Source organism: Grammomys surdaster, unplaced genomic scaffold (genome assembly GCF_004785775.1).
Source record: "Grammomys surdaster isolate TR1022 unplaced genomic scaffold, NIH_TR_1.0 190, whole genome shotgun sequence".
NCBI classification, from domain to species: Eukaryota; Metazoa; Chordata; class Mammalia; order Rodentia; family Muridae; genus Grammomys; species Grammomys surdaster.
This window is the reverse complement of record NW_021604635.1, coordinates 792,824-817,190: the sequence shown is the minus strand read 5'-3', so window position 1 is coordinate 817,190 and position 24,367 is coordinate 792,824. Positions and strand designations below refer to the sequence as shown.

The 24,367-nt window shown below is 42.8% G+C and overlaps 1 protein-coding gene and 1 pseudogene across 2 annotated transcripts in view; one reads left to right on the top strand and one right to left on the bottom strand.

The window, feature by feature from the left end:
* Window positions 1-24,367, top strand: part of Pdss2 (decaprenyl diphosphate synthase subunit 2) — a 231,586-nt gene that overhangs the window by 79,455 nt on the left and 127,764 nt on the right. The gene's annotated exons all lie outside the window — the stretch shown is intronic.
* On the bottom strand, window positions 23,440-24,190 carry LOC114622664 (annotated as a pseudogene).

Here is a 24,367-nt window from a genome sequence, read left to right as displayed (position 1 = left end):
CTCTCTCTCTCTCTCTCTCTCTCTCTCTCTCTCTCTCTCTCTCTCTCGCACCCATGCACAGACTTATTTTTTTAATATGCCCTAAGCAGATCTCAAACTTCCACGTTGCTAATGCCTCCCCTCCAATACTCCTGAATTATTACTTACTGTATAAAATCTGTATTCCATCTTTGCTACCCCAGACCCAGTCATGGGAGGGGCCCCGTGGCTGCTCTTCCCCTGTTCTAACATGGCTGTATGCTCTCTCCTCCCAGCTCTCAGGCAGATCTCTCTGCTTCTACCACTTGTCGAGTACTAAGTCCTTCCCATGGTTCCCTTGCCTGGGAATTCTAAAGTCCTGCCTCTGTCTCCCTGCCCAGCCATTGGCCACCAGCAACTAAAGCCAACTGGGGGCAGGGACACCGCATCTTACAGGTAGACGTACGAATTCCTCTATAATTTGGGAACCCAATTAACCTAAGCAATAAACCAAATCCACAACACTTAAATGGCTGCTTACCCTGCTAACAGCAGCAGGTGTCAACATAATACACCTTTCTTTCTCTCTGGGCCAGTGCTATCACTGTTCTGCAAAGTCCTCATCCTCAAAAACTTAACCCCAGGAACTCCCGCCCTTTTGTTCTATGCCCTGTGAGCCACACACTCACGTTTCTGCAGGTCTCATTTCTAGCCGTCCATTTCCACTCCCGTTTCCAGCCTTTGTAACTTCGTGTCTAGATTTTAACAACAGATCCCTTTCCAGTCTCAGTCTCTGAGTGCTCCTCCCTCCACTCTGACCTTTCTGGCCTTGCTAAGCCGAATACTCAAAGCCTGCCTAACAGTTACGTGCTTTCGCTGCATCGGGCACTCCACATTTTGTAGGCGGTGTAAGCTGAATACTGTAGATGAAGCTAGGAAACACATAGTGTGTGAACAACTCTGATACAGTCAGGCATGGTGGAACATGCCTGTGATCCAAGTATTTGGGAAGAAACCACAGAAGAATTGCAGTATGTTCAAGGCAGCCTGAGCTGTATAGTGACTGGATGCTGCCCATAGCTACATAGTTAGACCCTGTCTCAAACCAAACCAAGTGTAATACCATTATAGACACTGCAAATTGAGTACAGACAGAGTTCTGTGAGAGAGTTAAGAGTGTTGATAAGAAAGGAAAGAATCTTTTGTGAAGATGGACCATTTAGCTCAGAATAGAGAGAAATGAACCCAGAAGATAGGCAGGTCCTCGTTTCTAGGGACACAGATGAGTCAGGCACAGTGAAGTGTGTTTCCCTAAGCAGAGGAATTGAGATAGTGACTGACCGAAGTCGTGGCCTATAGAAGTCCCCAGTGGAGTCGCAATAGCATGGATTCCGAACAGACACTCAGCTCATAATTGACGCCTGAACAGCTGTATGAATTCATAGAATGGAAACTGACTTCATTTTGTGTGTTGTGGCTTCAGTTGTCATCCCAAGATCCATTTGCTGAATCTGTCTCATCCCCTAGTACCTCCCTCTGTGGCCTTATTTAAGAGATACAGGGCTAGTTAAGTTAAAATAAAGTCACTGGAATAAGTTTTAACCTAGTGTAACCAGAGCCCTCTCAAGGGAAGAACTGGAGAGACACACATATATGGAGAATGCCCTGTGAACCTGGAAACTCAGGATCCACAAACCAAGAACAGTGTGCAATAGTCCCTTCCCTCATGTCCTGGGTAGACTCACGTGGTGAAAGGAGGAGACGTGGTGGAAAGGAAAGGCTGAGTGAGACTCTGAAGGGCCTGAAGAGTTAGGGTTCTACCCACGGAGACAGTGGGTGGTACCTGATGGCAGCAGGGTAGACCAGGGGACAACTTTCCTGAGTCAGTTCTCTCTTCCTTCCTATAGGGTCCAAGCATTGAGCTCACATCATCAGCCTTGGCAACAGACACCCTTACCTGCCAAGACATCTCACTGGCCTGAGAGAATGGTTTTAAAATTCAATGAGGGCCAGTGAGACGGTTCAGTGGGTAAAGGCCCTTGCTATGCGAGCCTGTGACCTGAAGGTGTTCAATCCCTTACATCTACATAAATGTGGAAGGAGAGAACCAACTCCACGATGCTGTCCCTGACCTCCACATGTGTACCATGCTGTGTGTGTGCACACACATATAATAATAATGATAATAATAATAATTATTTTTTAAAGAAATAAGTGAAGGTCAGGCTTGGGGCCTCTTCCTTCTAATAACCAGCCCTGAGCAGTATAGGCAGGGGGACCAGTTCCAGATCAACTGTGATAGATAGTAAAACTTTATATAGATAAATACTAATAAGTAGATAAGGACCGGCAGTAGAGTCCAGTGGTAGTACACTTGCCTGACATTCACAAAACCTTAGGTTCTGTTCCTAATACCACAGAGGGAAAGGGAAAGAAGAGGGAGAGGAGAGAGAAATGAGTGAGCCAGACAGATGCAGGGGCCCCAGTAAAACGTGTTGTAGGGCATAGCTAGTGTTCGCCTGGCAGATACTCCTGGGCAGGGCTGGTAGAGCACTTGCCTGGCATGTGACAAGCCCTCTGTTTCATCTCCAGCAATGCGAAAGCGCATAGACATGCACATGCATGCATGCCTGTGTGACGTGAGGAGTAAGAGAAAGAGAATTGGCCAGGGAGTTAGAGGAATGGTCTGGGCAGTGTTTGAGAGGGAAAAGCAGAGACTTGGAAAGGATGGCTAACCGAGATTTTACCCCAAGCAGGTGGCTATCGCCTCCGCTACGTTCAGACCCCTTGTGGCCTCTCACTCCATCCTTTTCTTTCCTGCCAGCATTTCCCAAACTGTGTTCCAGAGTCAGGTCAGCATGTGCTAGTGCTAGGTAAAAGCAGTTTATAGAAGATTTTCCTGTCTCAGAATTTTTCCTGTTCCAGGAGTCACTGTGGACATAAGGTATGCTCTGTGACTTCCTAAGGAGATACTTTTACTAATTAGCCTGACTGCAGGGCCATTTGAGCTGTCAGTAGTACATCTTGTAGAACGCTGCAAACATTTGGGAAATGTTGTATTCTATTTCAGAGTGCCTAACTTGGAATCCTACTGGGAATTCTGTGAGGCAGAAATACACTTTTCCTAATGAGAAACTAGGTTTAGAAAAGCAACTTTCTGAATCCCCACCTCATGGGGCCAAGTGCAGAAAGAAGTACATGGTTATAAATTGCTTGAGTTTTAAGTGAACCTGAATCCTATCACCTACTGGTTATGTGACCCTCAACAAGCTGAGAGCCTTAACTTCCCTTCTTGTCGCTGTGATGAGGTCAATGTTCTGATAAAAACAGCTTAAGGAAGGGATGGGTTTTGTTGTGGTTTTGCTTTAGCTCCTTGTTCCCAGTTTTAACCTTCATGACTAGGAAGTCACAGTAGCAGGAACTGGGAACGGTTGGTTGCATTGTCCCAGTGGGAGGAGAGCAGTGACTGCATGTTAGTGCCCAGCTTGCTCTCTCCTCTTACGTAGCTCAGGTCATGGCCGCAGTAACGACAACGTATCTTCTCAACAGTTAGTGCACGAAAGACATTCCTCACGGGCATCTCTCTCAGCTGTCAAGTTGACAACACTAGCTATGATATCAAGTAAGCTCTCTGCCTCCTGGCCACTTTGCTGGTTAGATTAGAAAAGGCATGAGAAGCACTCAGGACCACAAGTTCAAGGACAGCCTGGACCACATAATGAATTTCTAGGCCAATATGGCCCACACAGTGAGACCTGTGTCGTGTCTTAACCGTGTCTCCTATTACTTCGAGGCCCTGTCCTGCTGTGTCGAGCCCTTTATCAGACTGCTCCCCCTATGAGGACACGCACCGCCCTAGCCTTGCACACCTTTATCTCACCCAGAGCTTGGACATTGTGTCCATTTAAATCCTTGTCTAGATGAACGCCTCTTCATTATATCATAAATGGTCCATCCTAGACTGAAAGAAACTTTCAAATCACGTTTGTCTTTTAGGCAAACAAAACAAAACACCTTTTGTTCTATAAAGCAAAATATGATACAACATTTAAAGCAAGGAAAGCTACTAATAGAATATCATGAAAAATAATCAAAGAAGCCGAAGAGATGGTTCAGTGTTTAAGAGTTCTTGCTGCCCTTGCAGAGAACCCGAGTTCAGGTCCCACACTGATGTCCCAACACTACCTTTACTGCAGCCCCAAAGGGTTGATGCCTCTTCTGGCCTTGACTGGCACCCACACTCATCCGCAGACCCTCCCACTTCTTACCCTACAGAAACATAACAAAAAATAAATCATTTTTTAGAAGCGTCAGTTTTAATTCTTTAGGTTGAGATTATAATTATCTAATTTCTCCCATTCCTTTGTCATTACTCCTCCTTACTCTCTTTCAAATTCATGGCCTCTTTTTTCTTTAATTGTTGTTACATGCATATATGTACACACACACACACGTATACACACGTATACACACATATGCATATTCCTAAGTATAACCTGCTCAGTCTGCATGTGTTGCTTGTGTGTATGTTTTAGGACTGATTACTAGGTACTGTATAACTGGAGGGTGTGCTCGTTTCTGGGAAGACTTACCTTTCCTGCTGTTAGCGTTCCTTAGTTGCCTGTAATTACTTGTGTGGGGTTGAGGCCTGTGAGTTCCTTCATCCACGTTGGCATGTCTGTTGTCCTTTTGTTCAGCTTGTGTTTAGGCAGTCATGTTTATGAGACATTATAATGTAACTTCTGACATTGGTAGGAGGTACAATCTCACAGCAAACTCTGATCATCTGGTTGGTTCTTAAAATCTTTTCACTCACTTTTCTGCAATGTTCCCTGTGCCTTGGGTATGTGAGTTGTTTTGTAGATGTATCATTGGGCTTGGCCTCCACAGTATTATGGTTGGTTGTGATTTCTGTAATGGTGTCTGTCTGTTACAAAGAGAAGTGTCCTTGTTGAGGGGTGAGGACTAGACTTATCTGTGGGTATAAAGATAAATATTTAGAATATAGTTAAGGATTATACTGGTTTAGTAAAGTGGTGGTTGTGGGTTCTCCTCCAAGATCCATGACTTTGCCAGCCCTGTTGAAGTGGAAATTTCTGGTTTATTTGGAGACTCCATTGTATCATGTGATATGTAATGTTTTTCTGGAAGCCGTCTTACAAGAGGATTTTTAGTTTGAGAGGATGTGTGATGTTTGGAAAGGGTATAAATAAAACCCAACAGACTGATTGATGCGCTTGCATTGGTTTGCCTTGCAATGTTTTTGCCGGTCTTCACTGGTCCTCACTTCGTAGAGAGAAATGTACAAAGAACTTCTCGATTCTTGCTGCCTCTGCTGACTCATGCCAGTTCAGCGCAGCCTTGTGGTTTCTGCTGGATCGAACTGCTGCTGCTGATTAGTGTTTGGTGTTTGCTATTGGACTGGACTGCTGATATCTTGACAACAAAAGTTAAAATCTCCCCAAAGAACTACTTCTAAACAGGTCTATAATCCTCTTTTCCTAAAACCTTCTTTTTCCTCTACTTCTGGTCGGTAAGCTAGAAGGAAGGTTGAAGTGTTCTAGAACTCTTAATAAAGTAGATTTAGAAAAATCTAAGCCTACACTGAGTAGTTGGTTAGGTTGAAAAGAATTGATTTTGTAATATTTTTCCTCTGATTGTGGAGATCATAATATAATTACATAATTCCCCAGCCCCAACTTCTGTATCCCAAACCTAGCACATCTTCTAAGGAACTGACATCATACCGGCCACTGGCTGGCTTCTTGGGGTTGTCTCCTCCCTCAGGTTCCAGGCATGATTTCTTTCTTGTCTTATGTGTAATTAGAGAACTGTTGGTTGCCGACAAAGTGTGTGTTCCACTACTGCACCCTTAAGTTATCATGCCATGCTGGTCACTGTTGTGCTTCACAGGGGTCACAGCTGGGTAGGACTGTTGGCTGCTTCCCTTCTTTGTATGGTGCCTTCTGATGCCATGAAAGCTAGTCTTCAGGGAGGAGCCAGTCAGGTCTGTGGGGTCTCTGCGACTACCATAGACAGCAGAATAATGATTCTTGGATCGTAACAGCTTGCCTAGGTAACATGACTTATAGAGCATGTACTTTTTTGTAATTACTTATGCTACCTCTGGGTAGCATACATAAGGATTGAGGGTGTGGTTCAGAAGTAGCTTGCTTGCCTAGCTCCCACAAGATCCAACCTTAGCATCATGAAAAGAGAAATGAAGAATACCAGTATTTGGTATTTATTGTTGTATTACTGTGAGACGACAGTATGCTGTTGACAGCCATTGGGAGGCTCTGGAGAGGCCGCCCAGTGACTGAGAGCACTCAGTGACTGAGAGCTGCTCATGCGGAGGACCTGAGTTCATTCCCAGCAGTCACACTGGGCGGACACCCAGTGACTGAGAGCACGTGCTGCTCATGCGGAGGACCTGAGTTCATTTCCCAGCAGTCACACTGGGCGGGGACCCATTGCCCGTTGAAGTAACTCTTCAGTGGGAAAAAGTTCTGTAAACCAAAAGATAGTTAGCAAACTTAAATGTATTTCTAACACGCGTCATCAATGGCCGTGTTTTAACCTGTGAGTAAGTTGAAGGCCTTATGTATTAAGATGTCAATACGACACAGACAGGAACAAAGGACACAGACAGACAGTAAACGCAGAAACCTGGCTGGAATGATCTTTTGGCCTTCAGGATCAGATATAATGAAAATGCATAAATTGTATATTTTTTTCTAATTAAAAAAAAGATAAGAATGAAGTTAAATGACACAGTTAGGTTAGCTTTCTTTGTTTTTGTTTAGAGATAAATCTCCTTATGTAACATAAAGTGGCCCAGAAGTCTCTGGGTGGGACCCACTCTGACCCTGAACTTGGGACCCTCACAGCTCTGCTCCTGCTATTGTGATTGCAGTCCTGTTCCACCACACCCACCTCCAGTTTAGCTTTCTTAAAGTGAGCATCCAGTCACATGAATGATGACGCCATTACTGCTAATTCTTCATTCAACTCAGCTTTTAACTAAAGTAATTACGACTAAATTAGAGGTATATATAGTAAGGCAATTGTTGGGCCTCAAGAACTCCACATAAGGGGCTGTCAAGGAAGCTCACCTGTTAAAAACCACATGCGCATACTGGTCCTGCAGAGGGCACACATTTAGTTCCCAGCATCCAGTTCCCAGTTATATGGCTTACTACCACCTATAATCCTAGCTCCAGGGGATCTAAGCCCTTATCTGGCATCGTCAAGTACCTGTGCTTATACGAACATACACACACATGTATACATAGTTTAAAATAAATCTTAAAAAAACAAAGGGCTGGAGAGATGGCTCAGCAGTTAAAAGCAAGGACTTTCAGAAGTCCTGAGTTCAATTCTTACCAACCACTGAGTGGCTCACAACCATCTGTAGTGGGATCTGATGCCCTCTTCTGGTATGTCTGAAGACAGCTACAATGTACTCCTATACATTAAATAAATACATACATACATACATACATACATAAATACATAAATACATAAATACATAAATAAATATTTTAAAATATTAACAAGCATAGTGGTGCGCACCTTTAATCCAGCCCTCAGGAGGCTGAGACAGACCTGTCTCTGAGTTGAGGCCAGCCTAGTCTACACAGTGAGCTTTTGACAGGCTAACAGCTGCAGAGTGAGACCCTATCTCAAAAACAAAAACAACAAGGGGGAAAATGAGATTTATCGTACACAGACAAAAAGGCTTCTAAGGCTGTCGAGGTAGATAGCTTCGTGGGTACAGGATTTCCCATGCAAGCCTGGTGACCTGAGTTTTATCCCCAGAACCAAGGTCACAGTGGGAGGAGAGTTGTCCTCTGACCTCCACATGTGTCATACAGGTGTGACAGAGCATGCACACACACACTAATCATTAATAAATAAGCTTAAAGTGTTATTAATATACTTGTAAGCCAAATCCTGAAAACACCCTAAAATTCGCTTAATTGATTTTAATGTTACTGTCCTCTAAGTGAGACTGGGTCAGGTTGCGTTGGAAGACGACATGAATGATAACTCTTCACATGTGGAGAAAATTTAAGGGCTGGGAAAGGGCAGAGGTTTTTTATTAACCTTTGAGTTTAGGCAATTGGACTTGGTCTCAGCTGTTAATATTAGAATTTATAATTTGCTTTTTTAGCACGTTATTAAGTAGCAGCTGGTGACTTCTAATTATAATAACAATAGGCTGTGCATATGAGTTTTCACTGTCTTTCCGTACATTAGGATTCCACTAGTACTTAAGAATACCAGACAACCAAGCTGTGTGTGCCTTGGGATGGGCTAAGTTAAAAGCATCTTGAGAAGTGAAGCTTAAGCAGGGACATATTGATAATAGTATTTATGTTAGATTCAACTATATAAACATGATATAAAAGTAAACATAAGTAACATTGAAACATGTAGTATCTAAAAACTATTGTAATGCCATTTGCTTAAGGTCGTGTGTAAATGTATAGAACAGAATCTAGGAGAAACGCAGAGTGGTGCTAACTCTCTGGGACAGGGGAGGCAAGGACGGCTGAGGCAAGCATAAGAAGCGTAAGGAGATGATCCAGTGCAGGCTTCCTGCTGTGGTAGCGTTTAAGTGATATACTCGTGTTATTCTCCATAAAGGGCATTTAAAAATCAAAACAAAATTATATTTTTTAGTTTTCAAGTAGTAAAATAACCATAATAAACCTATTCGTGCACACTTTAAGAATCATAAGCTGGATAAAGTAGCAGGTACTTATGACTCTAGAACTCAAGAGCCAGTTCAGGCTACCTAGCAAGATCATGTCTCAGAAAAATCAAAACAAACTAACAAAGCCAAAGTACTCTCCCCCAAACTATGAGTGCTATTGACTCAGTGATCCCAAGTGATTATGCATACTTTAACTTAGTATGGGCTTTTGTAAATGATTTTAAAAGATACCTCTGCTATTTTTCAGGGCAATCTCAAGAAAGCATGTGCACTTTGATTACATATTCCTTATTGACAGTATTCTACTTACAACATTAAAATGTACATACAAATATAGCAGTATTACTAATTCATTACAAGCAGTACTTATTTTCTTCATTAACTTTTTATTGTTATTTTCAACTTACACAGCATGCACAAACACAGCAATTACATGTTGAGCTTTATGTTCAACATTCTGTACGTCAGGCGCCATTGCTTTGCCAGAGTGTCTAGAAAAACACAGTATAAGATCAGCCTCTTATAACACAAGTATAATTAACCACCAAAAGTAGGTGGGCTAAGCTGCTAGTGTACTCAGCCTGAGAGTTAGTTGATCATATATAAATACCATGGCATAGATTAGCCTGCCTAAGCTACGTTACAGCGAGACTGAGCTGCATAAGTGGTTGTCTGGATGCTAAGAGTCTGTAAATCTTTTTCTTAAGAAGATGTCATGTGTTGACTAATAAATAAGAGGCAAAAGGCAAACACAATATACAGTGTCCAGTTCTACATCTTACATACCATTGAATTCTTGGTGTGCGGTGCTTAAAGACAGTTGTAGCAGTCCTTCACTTAAGATCTCGTATAGATGTGTACAACAGAATCAAGGAGAAAGCTCACAGTGGTGATAACTGTGTCTGGAGATATACATACCGTGTTCTGTGCAGATAACCTGAAATTGCCTGAGATGCGTAATAAAGCACATGCCTGTAATCAGTCCCTTGGGAAGCTGAGGCAGGACGAAAGTTTAGCCTATGCTCCATAGCCAGACTCCATTTCAAAAGCTGTTTTAAATGGAAGCCTGTATGTACTAGCTTTAGGAGTTAATGCTCTCTCTGATCCTTTAAACCCAAATTCAGTAGTAAGTAGTGTGCTGTAAAAAAGATATCTTAGGTTTTGTCTCAAGTCTGTACCTGATTAGTTATTTAACCTTAAGCAAGTCACACACAGGACACTCATCTATAAAGTAGGGACGGTGCTGAGTTTCAGCGGCATCGCCAGCAATAGCACACGGCCAGCCAGCTGCTGTTACCCTGGAGTTCAGTCCTGCTGCTGCTCCACCTCCGCTCTGCTGAACAAATATGAATGTGAAAGTCTTTGTTCTTAAACCACCAGGAAGAAAACAGGCCCTGCATCTGATAGTCTTCCTGGCATGTCAGTGCACATTCCTGTGAACTGTTGGGGCTCCATCACAGTTACTGTTGGGGCTACCATTTACCCATATCCATTGGCTGTGCCTCTGCTCAGCTAGAGGTAAACAGCCCTGACCAGCCCTTGCAGATCCTAGCTGTGAACTCGCTTTACAAAGGCTAGAATCTGGGGAACTCCTTCCACATATGCTCTTAACTTTCCTCCTCAGGACTGTAGCTAGGTGGGCCAAATAATAGAGGCACATTCTTAGGTTGTTCCTCTCTAACCATGCATCTTTACCCTCGGAAATGCTGGCATCCAAGTCCCACAGTTCTGTTATGTTGGTTTTCCCTTTTCCCACCGTCCTTGAGTGCATCAGTAGAGTAGAATGCACTTAACTCTTCACCAGCACCTCACTCCTTCCAGGATTAAAACACCTTCCCCACAACATAATCCGAATTTCCCAGGAGCCCTAAGGTGACACAAAGAAGGTGGAAGTGTCACCTAGAACATTTCTTCGTCCACCAAGAGAAGACAAATGCAAGAACCTAACAAATGTACTTGACAGCCTGTGTTTGGCTGGAAAGGCAACGTTGGTGAGGGTTCAGATGAAGGAGGCAGTCATAGCCAAGGACTAGAGGTGAGGGTGAGTCAGACCCTGGGAGCAGGAGTCAGACATGCGCTAGGTGAGCCTAGAAATACTGAGGTCGTGCTAGAAGGCAAGAGACTTAAAGATTTCAAGTGCGGAACAGTTCTGGATGGTCGAAGTGCAAGTATGCAAACTCGGGCTTTGGAGAGCTTCTGCAGCTTGATCAAGACACAGAGAAGACAAGATTGACTTCCCGTGTTTGAACCCAGTCAGGAGAACAACGGACCTGATGAAGCTGCCGAGAACAAATGCACACGGAGTGCCAGAGCAGAAGGTCCCAATGGAAGTGGGGCCAGCTAGGAACAGTGGCTTCCCAAGCAGGCGAGGAGGCGAGGCCCAGTCTCAGCTCAGACAGTTGTTTGTTGACTCATTTATCCTGGTACTAGCTTTGTTCATTTGCTCATTGATTAACTGAGGCAACCAACGTTGAGCACTTCTGGTTAATAGACAGAAATATAATAAGCACTGCTGTAGCTCACACATACAAAGATGTCTGTAAATCTGGGACTACTCCATGGTCTTCATGCGTATTAGCTATTACTTCTTACAACTGGCTGGAAACAAAGCACTGTCCTTGGAAGCCAGACTTAGAGAAATGAAGTAGCTTGCTTAAGATTATAGTGAAGCAATTGATAGAACCCATGCTCTCTGTTCAGTGCCACAGACAGACGTTGGATTAGGGTATCCTAAATGTATACTCTTACTCATTTGACATCCATCCTTAGCACTGAGCACAATTTTGTCTGAGTTTGGTAATGGTGAGTTATGTATGAGTAGAAACCAAGTTACCAACTTTCCCTGTGATCTCTGAAGCCCCAGCATTATCATAAACATTGAGGTATTCTATAGATTGTTGTTGGTTTATTGGGACACACTTTCCATATAGAGTTGAATTTGTGTGGGGGGACGGTGGGGAGTGCTGCTATACATTTTAAAGGTAAGAACTCTTGTTTGCAGGCCATGTCCCCTTCCTTTGCTCTGATGTGCTCTCATCTTTTGTGAAATACTGATACCTGAATATTTTCTTTACTATAGACTTCAGCCCTAAACAGTTGTTGTATTCTAATAGATCACCTCAGTAGCTGGACATCAAGCTGCGTGTCATTTGACATTAGTTCCTCAGTGCTCTTTGCTGTACACTTTGGTATTACAGACTTTTGATATTCCACTCGCAGTCTTTGGAGACAGCATTTCCAGGCATTGTTTGGATGCTGTTTACCTGCATGATTGCTGCTATCCAGGGATAATTGTGTCCTGCACTGCTCACAGCATCTCCTCTGAGACTGGGCTTCCTTACATATGCATCACACATAATGATGCAATAGGTTTCCAGAGGCTGTGCATAAGACAACCAACAAACTGAGACACAAAACAAGTTCCCACCCCTTCTCTTCAAAGCTGTAGTTAATCACTTGAACACTAGCCAATGTAGTAGAAAGCTGGCAGACTTTCCTTTGCAGCAGGCTATGTAAAAGTGTTTATAATTTACAGCTTATTATGCCATGCAAATGACAGTGTTCCAGTGAAGGAGAGTGAGAAAATATGGCTGTGAAATTACTTAACTCCTCTTTGTTAGCTGGTTTCTGGCAACAGGAGAAGGATACTTTGTACTTAAAATGCATTTCTGTATGTAATTTTGTCTTTCAATTAAAAACTTCCAGCAGGGGAGGGTTACTTTTTAACTCTTTTTATAGGTGGGCCAGAACAGTTTTAATTTAACAAAATCAATAAACTGAAAAAAAAAAAACAAAGTTCTCAGGGAAATGAACTGGTACTTATGGCTTTAGTTTTAATCCTTGGTTTTTCCCATTTGCATGTGTTTATTTATTTGAGATGTGTGTGCACCTAGAGTTCAGAGGACAACTTGCAGGTCTGTTCTCTCCTTCCCTGTTTGGTTCCAGTGGCCGGACTTGGCCCTAACTGCTACGAGTTTGATTTTTCTTTTTACATACCTTAATAAGTAACTCGTTTTCAGGGGTGCCTGATGTAAGCTCCATTCTCTCTTGTCTGCAGCACTGTGGCTAAAATTTAATCTTTCTTAGGAACAGTTTATGGGGATACAGAAGATGCCTTGGGATTCTTCAGACTGTGCATGATGCTTTGCGTTTTCTGACTTCATGGACTCATATGGTTCCTTAAAGCCAGGGAGCACCTTAACCTGTTGGCGCCACTCCCTCTGTCCCTCTGTCGAGCATGATCACAGCCTAGCAGAAAAGGAGATAAGGCTGGCTTTTTGGCGCCCACTATGGATGGCCCTTTGAGGAAGGAAGTTCTTGAAGAAGCAATAAAAGCAGGAACTGATAGCTAAAAGCCTGTGTGTATCCTTTTCCTTCCAGGTTTTCAAGCTGAGATTGTATCCATTTAGTTTACACTGTTGTAAAGTGAAAGGGGAAAATGTTACATTAAATATTTAAAACATGTTTTTCTATTTTCTGATTTGCTTAGAAGCTAAAGTCTTTGTGGGTTTGGTCAGTTAATAATTGCATGGGTTTTGGTTTGGTTTGGCATTTTTTTCCCCATAGCACAGATCAGTAGGTATGGATCATGTTTAAACATGAATTTTTGTGCACCTGTAACCCATATATTTTTAGAAGTAATACATTCCTATCTCAGTGAGAATAGGATGTCTATGTCAGTATCAAGGCACTCTCATTTTTATTGTTCCCCTCAAAGAATTTTTTGATATAAAAAGTTTTATAACCACATGGGAAATTTTATTTCCTGTTTCAAACCCTCCTAAGATAAACATTACAACTTTGAAGTCATTCATATTGAGTTTAAAATTAAAAAATAAAGTTCGGGGGCTGGAGAGATGGCTCAGTGGTTAAGAACACTGACTGATCTTCCAGAGGTCCTGAGTTCAATTCCCAGCAACCACATGGTAGCTCACAACCATCTGTAATGGTATCTGATGCCCTCTTCTGGTGTGTCTGAAGACAGCTACAGAGTATTCATATACATTAAATACACTAATATTAAAAAACAAATCCAAAACAAAAAACCCACATGAATAAAGTGAAAGTAGGTTGGTAAACTAATTTCTTTAAAGAAAAAATAAAAATAAAAAATAAAATTGACTGTAATAATTGGTTGTGTTTCTTGCTTCTTTTTGGTAAACTGCCCTCCTCTCAAGGAAGGGGAGGTGGACTGCTTCACTGTTCTTTGCTCTCTCATCCTGGCCTGGGGTTTAAAAGAAAGAGTTGGCCATCTGTATGTGATGGTAGCCTCTCAGCTCAAGGACAGCTTGATCTACAGAGTGATTTCTGGGCTAGCCAAGGCTACACAGTGAGACCCTGTCTCAAAAACAAACAACAGCAACAGTAATAAAAAGGAAACTTGAAGTAGGTAGTGCTTTCTTGAGTAGCCCTGATGGGAAGACTGCCAGTGAACCACCAGGGTAGACTCTGTGCCAGTCACCTCCCAGCGCCTGCAGTCTGGGACTTCTTTTGTTTTCCTTTGGCCGCTTTGTAAATCAGAAAGCAGGCATGGTGGAGCATGACTGTAATTGCAGCACATGGAGGCTGAGGCAGGATTGCCGTAAGCCTGAGGCTAACCTGGGATAGAGTGATACCCTCTCTCACAAGTAAGCCATCTGTTTACCAGCACTGTATGTAACAATAATGACTTGATTTTCCATTTTATTAGATATATTTATAACTGCCAATCTGGGCATCTGCTGGCCATGAGATGATCACTATTGCTTGCCTATTAATGAGTATAAAATTAAAGAAAATTGAACTTTTTACTGGTAGGCATACCTTTCCCAGTAGTGAATGCTATCCTTAATACATTTGGAAGGGGAAGAAACATCCCTAAGAAGAGAGAGGACCAGGGCAGCTCCTCAAACCACAGTTGCAACTGAAGTGCTCACACTCAGTTCCCTGCAGACACATGCCATTACTCCAAGCCATTGCTACTCCGTGAATGCTTGTCCTCATCTCAATATGATCAAAGTTCAATGTTTTTCTTTAAAAAAAATCAAAACAAGCTGTGTTTGTTTGTTTGTTTCCTATTTGTGTCTCTGGGTAAGTGTGGAGGTCAGAGGTTGCATTGTTTCCTATTTGTATTTCTGAGTAAGTGTGAGGTCAGAGGTTACGTTGTTTCCTATTTGTGTCTCTGGGTAAGTGTCAGATCAGAGGTTACATTGTTTCCTATTTGTATCTCTGGATAAGTGTGGAGGTCAGAGGTTACGTTGTGAGTTGGTTCTCTCCTTCCACCATGCCGGCTGCCAAGAGCAAACTTAGGCTGCACAGCCAACACTTTGCCTGTTGAGCCACCTCAACACCTCCGTAGCTCAGAAATTTGAGCGTGATTCTTAAGCATTTGTCATGACTATCATAAAATTTTCAGATGTGTATATATTGGTTGAACTATTATAAGTTTAAGAAACTGTCTATGGACCATGGGCCAGAGTCATAGTTAGAGCTGTGCTAGACCTGTCAGTACTTTCTGTTTGTATGTCTGCTTGGCAGTTGTTGAGGGTCTGTGTTTTCAATCCAGATTGTCCTCAAATTCAACCATCCTCCTGTCTCTGCCTCTCAAGTACTGGGACTACAGACATGTGCTACCGTTCCTGGCTCTATTATCTTTTTAAAAAAAACAAAACAACTTTTTCAAGGTGTTTTTTTTTTTGTCCTTTGAGATTTTATTTGTTTTTATGTATATTTGAGCGTTTGCCTGAATGTATGTCTGAGCTCCATATGTATGCAGTGCCTACAGAGGCCAGAAGAGGGCATCAGATTCCCTGGTGACAAACAGTTGTCAGCAGCCATGTGTACTGGGAATTTGAACCTTGGTGCTCTGGAGCAGCCAGTGCTCTTGACCAGTGACCTACCTCTTCAGGTTCTGGGTAGTTTTGTTTTTGTTTTTGTTTTTGTTTTTTTAAGGTTCATTTATATTTTATATGTATATGTATATATACAATGTATACATTGTATACGTTGGCATGCCTGGTAGCCAAGGAGGCAAAGAAGAGGGTGTTGGATCTCCTGGACTAGAGTAGCAGATATTAGGGAAGTGAATCACATCTTGTCCAGATCACTTTCAACTGCTGAGCCATCTCTCTACTGCAGTGGCTCTCAGCCTGTGGGCTATGACCTTTTTGGGGGTTGAACAATCCTTTCATAGGGGTCACTCATCAGATATCCTGCATATTAGATATCTACATCATGATTCATTACAGTAGCAAAATTACCGTTATGAATTAGCAATGAAAATAATTTCATGGTCCCCTCAACACAAGGGACTATATTTGCATTAGGAAGGTTGAGAATCCCTGCTGTAGTACCACAGGCCACTCATCACACCTGAACTTTATTAGGTACCATATCAAAAAAATTAAGTCAACTTGATCTTTATCGCCTGAGAGTTTATTATCTTTTGTAGATGTTTTGAGACCTGGTCCATAGAGACGTAGCTAGCGATGGGAGAGTAAGTGATTCTGTTACCGACAGTTTACAGCTTCGTCAGCTAAAGGCTGAGAAGAGGATTCTCATTCATCTGCCAGAGTGAAGACTAAGGAAGATAACCAACAGAGTTCAAACTAGTCGTGGGAAATTATTCAATAAGATGTACAAGTAACTCTGAAATGTGATTGTCCACATGTGTGCCTGGCCAGGGCATGCTGTCCTTTAAATACACAGATGAGTAACTGGTCAGTAAGATGTACAAGTAACTGAAATGTGATTGTCCACATGTGTGCCTGGCCAGGACATGTTCTCCTTTAAATACACAGATGAATAACTGGTCTCCACTGTTCTGTTTGGTGAGGACCATGCTACCAACTTTAAGACTTTTTTTTGTTTTGTTTCCTCCTTGTATCAAGATTTCTTAAAATTGAATATTCTGATGAGCAGAGTTCTATCAGTCTAAGTTAGGGCCCCGTGCTGTCCTGTAGGCTTCCTGGCAGCCAGCATAAAATTTGAAATCTTTTGTTTTTCTGTTCCACTCCCTCACTGGTCTGGCCTCAAGCATCTCCACACAGAACTGTGGCTCCTCTTGTACTGGATTTTTATTGAAATAAAGATTCTCTCCCAGGTCCGACCCTGGACAAGTGCTCAGTTAAGTGTTCGCTAACTGAGAGCCATGAGTGATCACTGCTATTGTAGTAGAACAATGAGTCGTTAGGCTGAACGGTGTCTTTGTATCCCGGGGATTTTAACATTTCATCCACAGTCCTTCAGAAACCTCTTTGCAATCACTTCTGTGCTTGTTTGCCCAGCCTGGAGCTCAGATCCCGTTAAACAATTACCTGCTGATTTGCCAAAACCCAGTAAGTAGTTTTTTTAGCAGTATCCATTTAAAATTTTGCAACTTCTACAAGATTTGACCAGGTCTTTGTAACCACAAACTATAAGAGCTTTGTCCTCTCATTATAATTCATTAAATATCAATAAATGTGGGCATGGACTTGTCACAAAGCAGAGAAACCTGGTGATCATCTTGAGAAAATAAATATAATTGTCCGCAAAGGCAGTAAAGAATGTTTAAAAATAAGTTGATGTAGATGAGGCATTTCAAACTATAGGTTGGTGCCTCGCCATTAACATTAATTTTGTGACTTTTGTCAGTTGATGTCGCAACCTTAGTATTATTTTTAAAATAGTTTTTTAGGGTAATTTAATTAAGTAATGTGGTGTTTGCTTGTTTCAGACAGTGTGCCTTTGTTCCCGTCGGAACCTCGCTGGCAGGACATTTCTTCTCCCTTTTGTTAATATTCACTGTTAGATAATGATTTCACAAATAACAGATTCCAAGGACCTTTGATCCACCATTACTGTAAAATAAAATGCAGCTTAATTTTTTTCTGCGCGTAATGGTTTTAACCTTGTGTACTAATTTGACTGTGCTTGTGGGGGCAGGTCCTTAAATGAGACACAAATGAAGGAAAAATTGCTAATGCTGCCGCTGGATATCTAATGAGCACTGTGTAATAAACCATAACCTCTTCGACATTTCTCTGGAAAGCGGCGTGATTATTTTGGATGGCTAGCCCTTTGTGGATGGCTCATTACCGTCTGGCATAATATGTATTGATAGAGACTGTAATTGTCAACTCCTATCTGACATGCTGCCTCTAATAAATACGGCTTACATTGCTGGAGCCCACGAATAGTTATACAGGCAACTGTAATTAAAGAAAAGATTGGTTTAGGTTAGGAATGCATAGGTATATTTAAAAACTCTAAAATCTGTCTGTGCCACACTCCTTGCGCTTCTTTCCTCAGCGTATCTGAAGGGTTAGAGTTCATTTGTCAGTATAGAGGCCAACATATGACAAGGGTGAGTGTGTGTGTGTGTGTGTGTGTGTGTGTGTGTGCACGCATGTGTTAAGAGCCCTAAGCATCATCTCTGCACCTGGATCAGCTGAAATTAATTCTTACCATTTTGATGGTCAGTTATTCACGTTTCTCCACTTTTCCTTTCTTAAACTTTACTTTTTAAACTTTATTTTCATTTCATTAAAAGAATCTTATCTTTTTTGAGAAGAGAACTGAAAGGATTTCTGGCAAGCCAAATTACAATGAAATATGAATCACATGGATATTGAAAGCGCACAGAATATTATATACAATATTTGGGGGATGAAAAGTATTAGGTTCAAGATTAGAATTAGATCCTGCTTCATTTTAGGAAACATTTAGGTCTAGTTAATTATAATTTTTTTAAAAACAGAATTCAAGTTTCAAGAGAATAATATTTCTACTGTCTCCTGTGTAATTATATGTTCTAAATTTCTGGACAGGAAAGTGTACTCTTGGCTTATATACTATAATTCAGATTTTCTATAAAATAGAATGCTTAGTGTAGCATGTAAAATTAGAACATGTGCACCTGCTTATTCTTCTTGCAGAAGACCTTGGAAATAAGGCAGGGCTTGAGTTTCTCCCTAGTAGTATAAAGTATGGCATAATTTTCAAGCCAGGAAAATGGCCTGAGGATGTAAAAAGAAATAATTGTGGAGAGAACACTACTGTTCATCCACCTGTGGATTTGAACCCTGGTCCTGTCCACAGTTCCTGATGCCTCTGAGCCCCTGTGTTCACAGTGGCACAGGGGGCTTGTGTCAACTCCTTAGCAGAGCCATTGTCCCATGGAAAGGATAGGGATGAAGTCCTGAATTTTGCTGCCTAGTAGGAAACCAACATATATTAATTTTTTTTCTTTTTGTCCTTTGATTCTCTCGTCTTTCTCTACACACAGACAATCACACTTCTTGTCTAATACTCTGTTATCTCAAGGGAGTCTTGTCTTTGAATTAGACCTTTAATTTGGATGAGCAACGCTAGCCAGGGCTGTCACCAGTCAGGCACTCTTCTGATTGCCCTGTGTGGACTAACTCAGTATTATTCCCATTTAACAGACAGGAGCTAGTGAAGCACACAGGCCAGGTGAAGGGAGGTGGGACACTAGTTCAAAGTGACATAGTGGGGCAGGGTTTGAACCCAAGGAGTCTTACTCAGAGCCCAAACTCTTAGCCATTTAGCTAAACGTCATCTGTTCACCATCTCGTTTCTTGTTTATAGGACAGGGGGCAAGAACCAGATCTGCAGGGTTTAGAGGGCCCTGGTCCTTTGTAGGACAAAGGCGACATGGTTTATAAGAGTGAGTAAGGAGACCCTGTGAAGGGAGTGTGCCATAGGTGGCCAGGACAAGGAGGACCTGGTGATTCCTACACTAGAATGGCAGACCCTCCCAATGCCCTGCCCTCACCAGGACGCTTCTGTTGGGAGAGAGGACATTCCTTCTGTCGTTCCCCTGGCTAACTTGTTACCTATTCCTTAGGACACAGCTCTGTTCTCATCTGTTCCAGGAAACTCTCCCTGACCTCCATATTAAGTACTCTCTTCTAGGCTTTCATAGTGTACTATACAAGCATGAGTGGTCAGACTAGGCCAAGAGCACAGATGATGTGGCAGGGCAGTACACTGAAAACACTTTACATATGTCATGTCAAAACTGTGCTTTAGAGAAGAGACAGGATACTTAACAAAACGTGTTTGTTTCTACTAAATGTACTTGGATTTTGCCTTGTATTGGGCTAATATTACTTCTTTGATACAGTATATTACAAAACTACAAAGCTCACACACAGTTATTTCTTAGAAGGCTTTATGGACTGAATTGTGCCCCTCAAAGTTTATATGTTAGAGTCCTGACCCCAGCTATGATCGTGTTTGGAGACAGAACTGTTAGGGAAACAGTTGAGATTAAGTGAGGTCACTGGTCTGGTGTCCTTTCTAAGAAGAGAAACAAAGAGGTCTTTCTTGCTGTGTGCATGCGCGAGAAAGACTGGAGAGGCTTCTTGAGAAGAGGGCAGTCTGCAGCCAGGGAGCCCTTGCCAGAAGCTGAAATCTTCTGCCTTATTGATTGTGAAATTCTAGCCTCTAGGACTACAAGAAACTGTCTAGCTAGAAGTTGAGTTGTTTTCATCTATTTTGTTACTGTTTTTGGTAGCCCAGACAGTTTAATATAGTAGGTTATGCTAGATTTTGGGGCTTTCTGTCTTATTTAGAGTTACTATTGCTATGACAAAACAGTATGATCTAAAGCAAGTTGGAAGGAAGGGTTTATCTGGCTCTCACTCTGCATCACTGTTCATCATCAAAGGAAGCCAGGGCAGGAGCCTGGAGGAGGGGCTGATGCAGGAGCTGATGCAGGAGCAGGAGGAGGGGCTGATGCAGGAGCTATGGGGAGCTGATGCAGGAGCAGGAGGAGGGGCTGATGCAGGAGCTATGGGGGAGGGCTGCCTACTGGATTATTCCTGCTGATGCAGAAACTGTGGAGGAATGCGACTTGCTAGAGTATGCCTCACGGCTTGCACAGCCTGCTTTCCTACAGAACCCAGGAAAGCCATTGGAGGGGTGGCACTGCCCACACTGAGTTGGGCCCTCACATCGATTCCCAATTAAGAAAACACCCCAGCCAGAGCTTTGTAGGCAATTTCTCAGTTGAGGCTCCCTCCTCTCAGGTGACTCTGATTGGCACTCCTGAGATCTAAGTCAAATGGTATTTGAAGAAATGTTCACAACTGACTGTTTAACATGTTCAGTATCTAACGGCAGGGGTGTATAACTCAAGATATGCTATTAAAAATACAAGACAACCCAGGGATGCTGTCTTCGTCTAGCATGTGCAGGGCCCTGGGCTCATCACTGCAGTCGAATCCTCCAGACTGTAGAAACAGAAAACTGAGTCGCTTGTGCTGCTGGGGTTTCAGCATGGCAGTGTGCTGTTAGAAGGCAGCTGAGGAACTACCCAGCATCCTGCCCTTTATTCAGTGTGGGCAGCATGGCTGCCGCAGTGTTTCCTCCTCTCAGGACTCCTGGCTTAGTCATTTTCTGTGGCCTGGTACAGTACAAGGGCGATTCACTTAGGGACCACCCGGATTGTATTAAACTTAAAACCAAGGAAAGCTGAATAGGGACAGTTTTTAATCTTTTTTTCTTTGAATATTTTTTTTTAAAGTCATGGTCTCATGTAAGACTGTTGGGATTCACTGTCTAGCTGAGGACGTCCTCATACTCCGGGTGCTAGGAGCTCCACACCCTCTCTCTGCAGTGCAGGGGATCGGATGTGCTAGAAAGCCTCGCTTTTCACATAAGAGGCCTTTTCTTCAGAATGAGTATGAAGGCAAAGGGCTAACTTAGTTTACTCTTCTAAACTAGATTAACTCTCTAAGACTGCTGTGATTAAGAAGTTGGCCTCTGTGTAGAGGCCACAGCAGGGCACTTGCATCTAGAGAAACCGTGTACTGGTGAAGTTAGGCAGTAGCCAGCCTGACACTGGCAGTGAGTCAAATTCTGTTGTCTCTGAGACCCAACTGTCAGCCCTCATTTCTTTAGCCTAGGTGATCTTACTAAACAAAATACAGAATAAGGGGACGCTCACTTCCTTTGTCTCTGCATGCGATGACTTTTGGCAGAGAGTAGCAACTCGGCCACTCAGTGCTCTTTAACCTATCCGAATCCTGTGGGGCCCTGACCAGAAAGAAGCTGGCCCGGCTTTTCTCCCTTGTGTTCTCTTTGCTTTTCTTCTTGGCTCTGAGGAAGGATTACTCCCCTCTCCCCCCTTGTAAACATTGAAGATACATTTATTTATGCTTGTAGAAGTCAGTATAAATTTGGTACAACAGACCAGCATTTTCAAGCCAATGTTCATAAACAGTTAGGAAATCTATCTTGAGTATATGAGTATTTTGCTTGCATGTATGTGTATGACCACGTGCTTACCTGGTACCTTCAGAGTTCCGAAGAAGGTATCAGACCCCTGGTTGTGAGTCACTGTCTTAGTTACTTTTCTATTCCCGTAATGAAACACCGTGACCATGCACTTATAAAAGGAAACGTTTGATTGCTTCAGAGGGTTGGTCCATGACCCTCATGACCGGGAGAAAGGCGGCAGTTAGACAGGCATGGCTTTGGAGTGGTTCTGCAACCTCACATCTGATCCCAGACTACAGGCGGGCGATCAGGCGGACAGACAGGCAGGCGGGCAGGGGGGCAGGCGGGCGGGCAGACTGGACCTGGTTTGGGGTGTTGGAACCTCAAAGCTCACCCACAGTGACATACCTCCTCTACCCAGGTCACACACCTCCTGACCCTTCCCAGCAATTCCACTAACTGGGACCAAGTGTTCAAACCTATGAGCCGATGGAGGCCGTTCTCATTCAGACCACCACAGCCAACATGTAAATGCTGGAACTGAACCCAGGTCTCCTGCAAAACGGCAAGTGCTCTTCACCACTGAGCCATCACTCCAGTCCTGTGATAGCACCATTTTATAGGTGAAAGGCTAGTCCTGGAGAGTGGACAAGCATGCTGCTCAAGGTCCTGGCGCTGCTAAGCTGCAGAGCTTGGGTTTGGACGTGGACACTCTGTGGGATCTGCACCCTTAAGCTCCAGGATGTCTCCTAAAGTAGATGTAAGTCTTGAAAAAAGACTTCAAGAACGTCTTAAAAGTTCAAGAGCGTGGGTATTATAAGCAGAAAAATGTAAGTAACTAAAATATACTTTTTGTTATTTTTTTTTACATGTAAGTTTTAAGCTTTTAATTTCTGAATATCTATGTGTGCATATACATACCACACACATACATACACACACATCATCAGTATTTTGGGGCTACAAAATTCAAAAATAGCATTTACTTAATTACAATTAACACCTAAAGTTTAGGTAGTTTAAAAAGTTGTAATAAACAACAAACTTGTAATAGAATTTTCATTTAAAACAAGTTTTTAAAACTAGAATACTCAGAACAAAAAAATGATATTCCCAAGCATTCCCACATTATAAAATACACACTTACACTCCCCTGGCTAATAGTGAAGTCACAAATGTTTACTTGCTATCTTAAAACTTTTTCAGTCTTAATAAATATAAAAACCAAGAAATTGCCAAAAGCAACCTATAAAATAAGGCACAGCTACAAAGTGGCCTTCCGATGGGCTGTAAGTAAAAATGCATTGGAACATACACATAGGTATGATGGGTGAGAAACCCCTACAGCACTCAACTTTTACGCACGTTACTTTAATTAGCTTTTTGTTGACAAACATCTTGTATGATGATCCTTCCAGAGTTGGCATGGTCCTCGTAGCCAAGTTAATGAATGAGTGGTGCTGTGAGTCATGATGAACTGAACTCTGACAAAAGGTCCAGGCGGCCACTGTCAGCGCCTGAGGAAGCAGCGTGGCTTTTGTTGCCTCCCTTACTCAACAGCAGATAGAGCAATATGTTGGGATTTTGGATTTGATGATGATAAGACTTGCACTTCCACCGTGCTGCTCCAGCTTTTGCAAAGCACTGGTGATGGGCTCTTTGAATTTTTTGTCCATTAGCCTCTTCGAAAGACTTGTAAGCAGAAGTTTCAGGTGGCCATTCAGAGACAGGCCAACAACCACACTCAGCTGCACGAGTGCACTCAGTCCTCTTTCAAACACGTCATCATCAGAATGAACTAGAGCTGCCTTCAGCACAGGGATCAGTCGAGGTAGCAAAGGGATAGCTTTGTCAGGAGCACCCTTGACTAGAAGTAACCCCCTAAAGCCTTCCTTTGACACAAAGGTATAAGGATGCTTGGTCTCCCTCAGACCCTCAGCTAACGTAATTAGAAGCGGGTCAAATGGAAGAATTTCAGGCGGACATTCCCACTGTAATCTGTGTTTTACTGAGCCATGTACCAATCTGCAAGGAATGCCTCCTTGAGAGTAAATAGCTGCAAAGGCAGAAGGGGCCCGTGGCTGTTCACCAAAAGGGTTAATGGTTTTAGGGTTGAGTTTATCACTTGGCCGAGGATGAGCCCTTCTTGCAGCCTCTGGAGAGCTGGTCAATGAGGAGGATTTGCTCCGCTGAACTGTTGGCCTGGGTTTCATTTGTGTGCTTGAGGATTTGTGTGCGTTGATCATTACTACCTGTTGCTCTGGTTCCCAACTGCACACCTCCAGAGCACTCTGATTTCTGCATAGCTTCTCTTTCACCCTTAAGCCAAATTCCCGGAGCTCCCGTGCTCTAGGGACCTTAGCAACAAGCTCCGGCAGTTCTAGCGACAGTAAGCCTGCACGCCGAAGTTCCAGACTCTGGCGCCGGCTCCTAGCCTCTCCCGCCGGCACCGGCTCTCGCCGCTGCCCTCGTGGGGCTTCC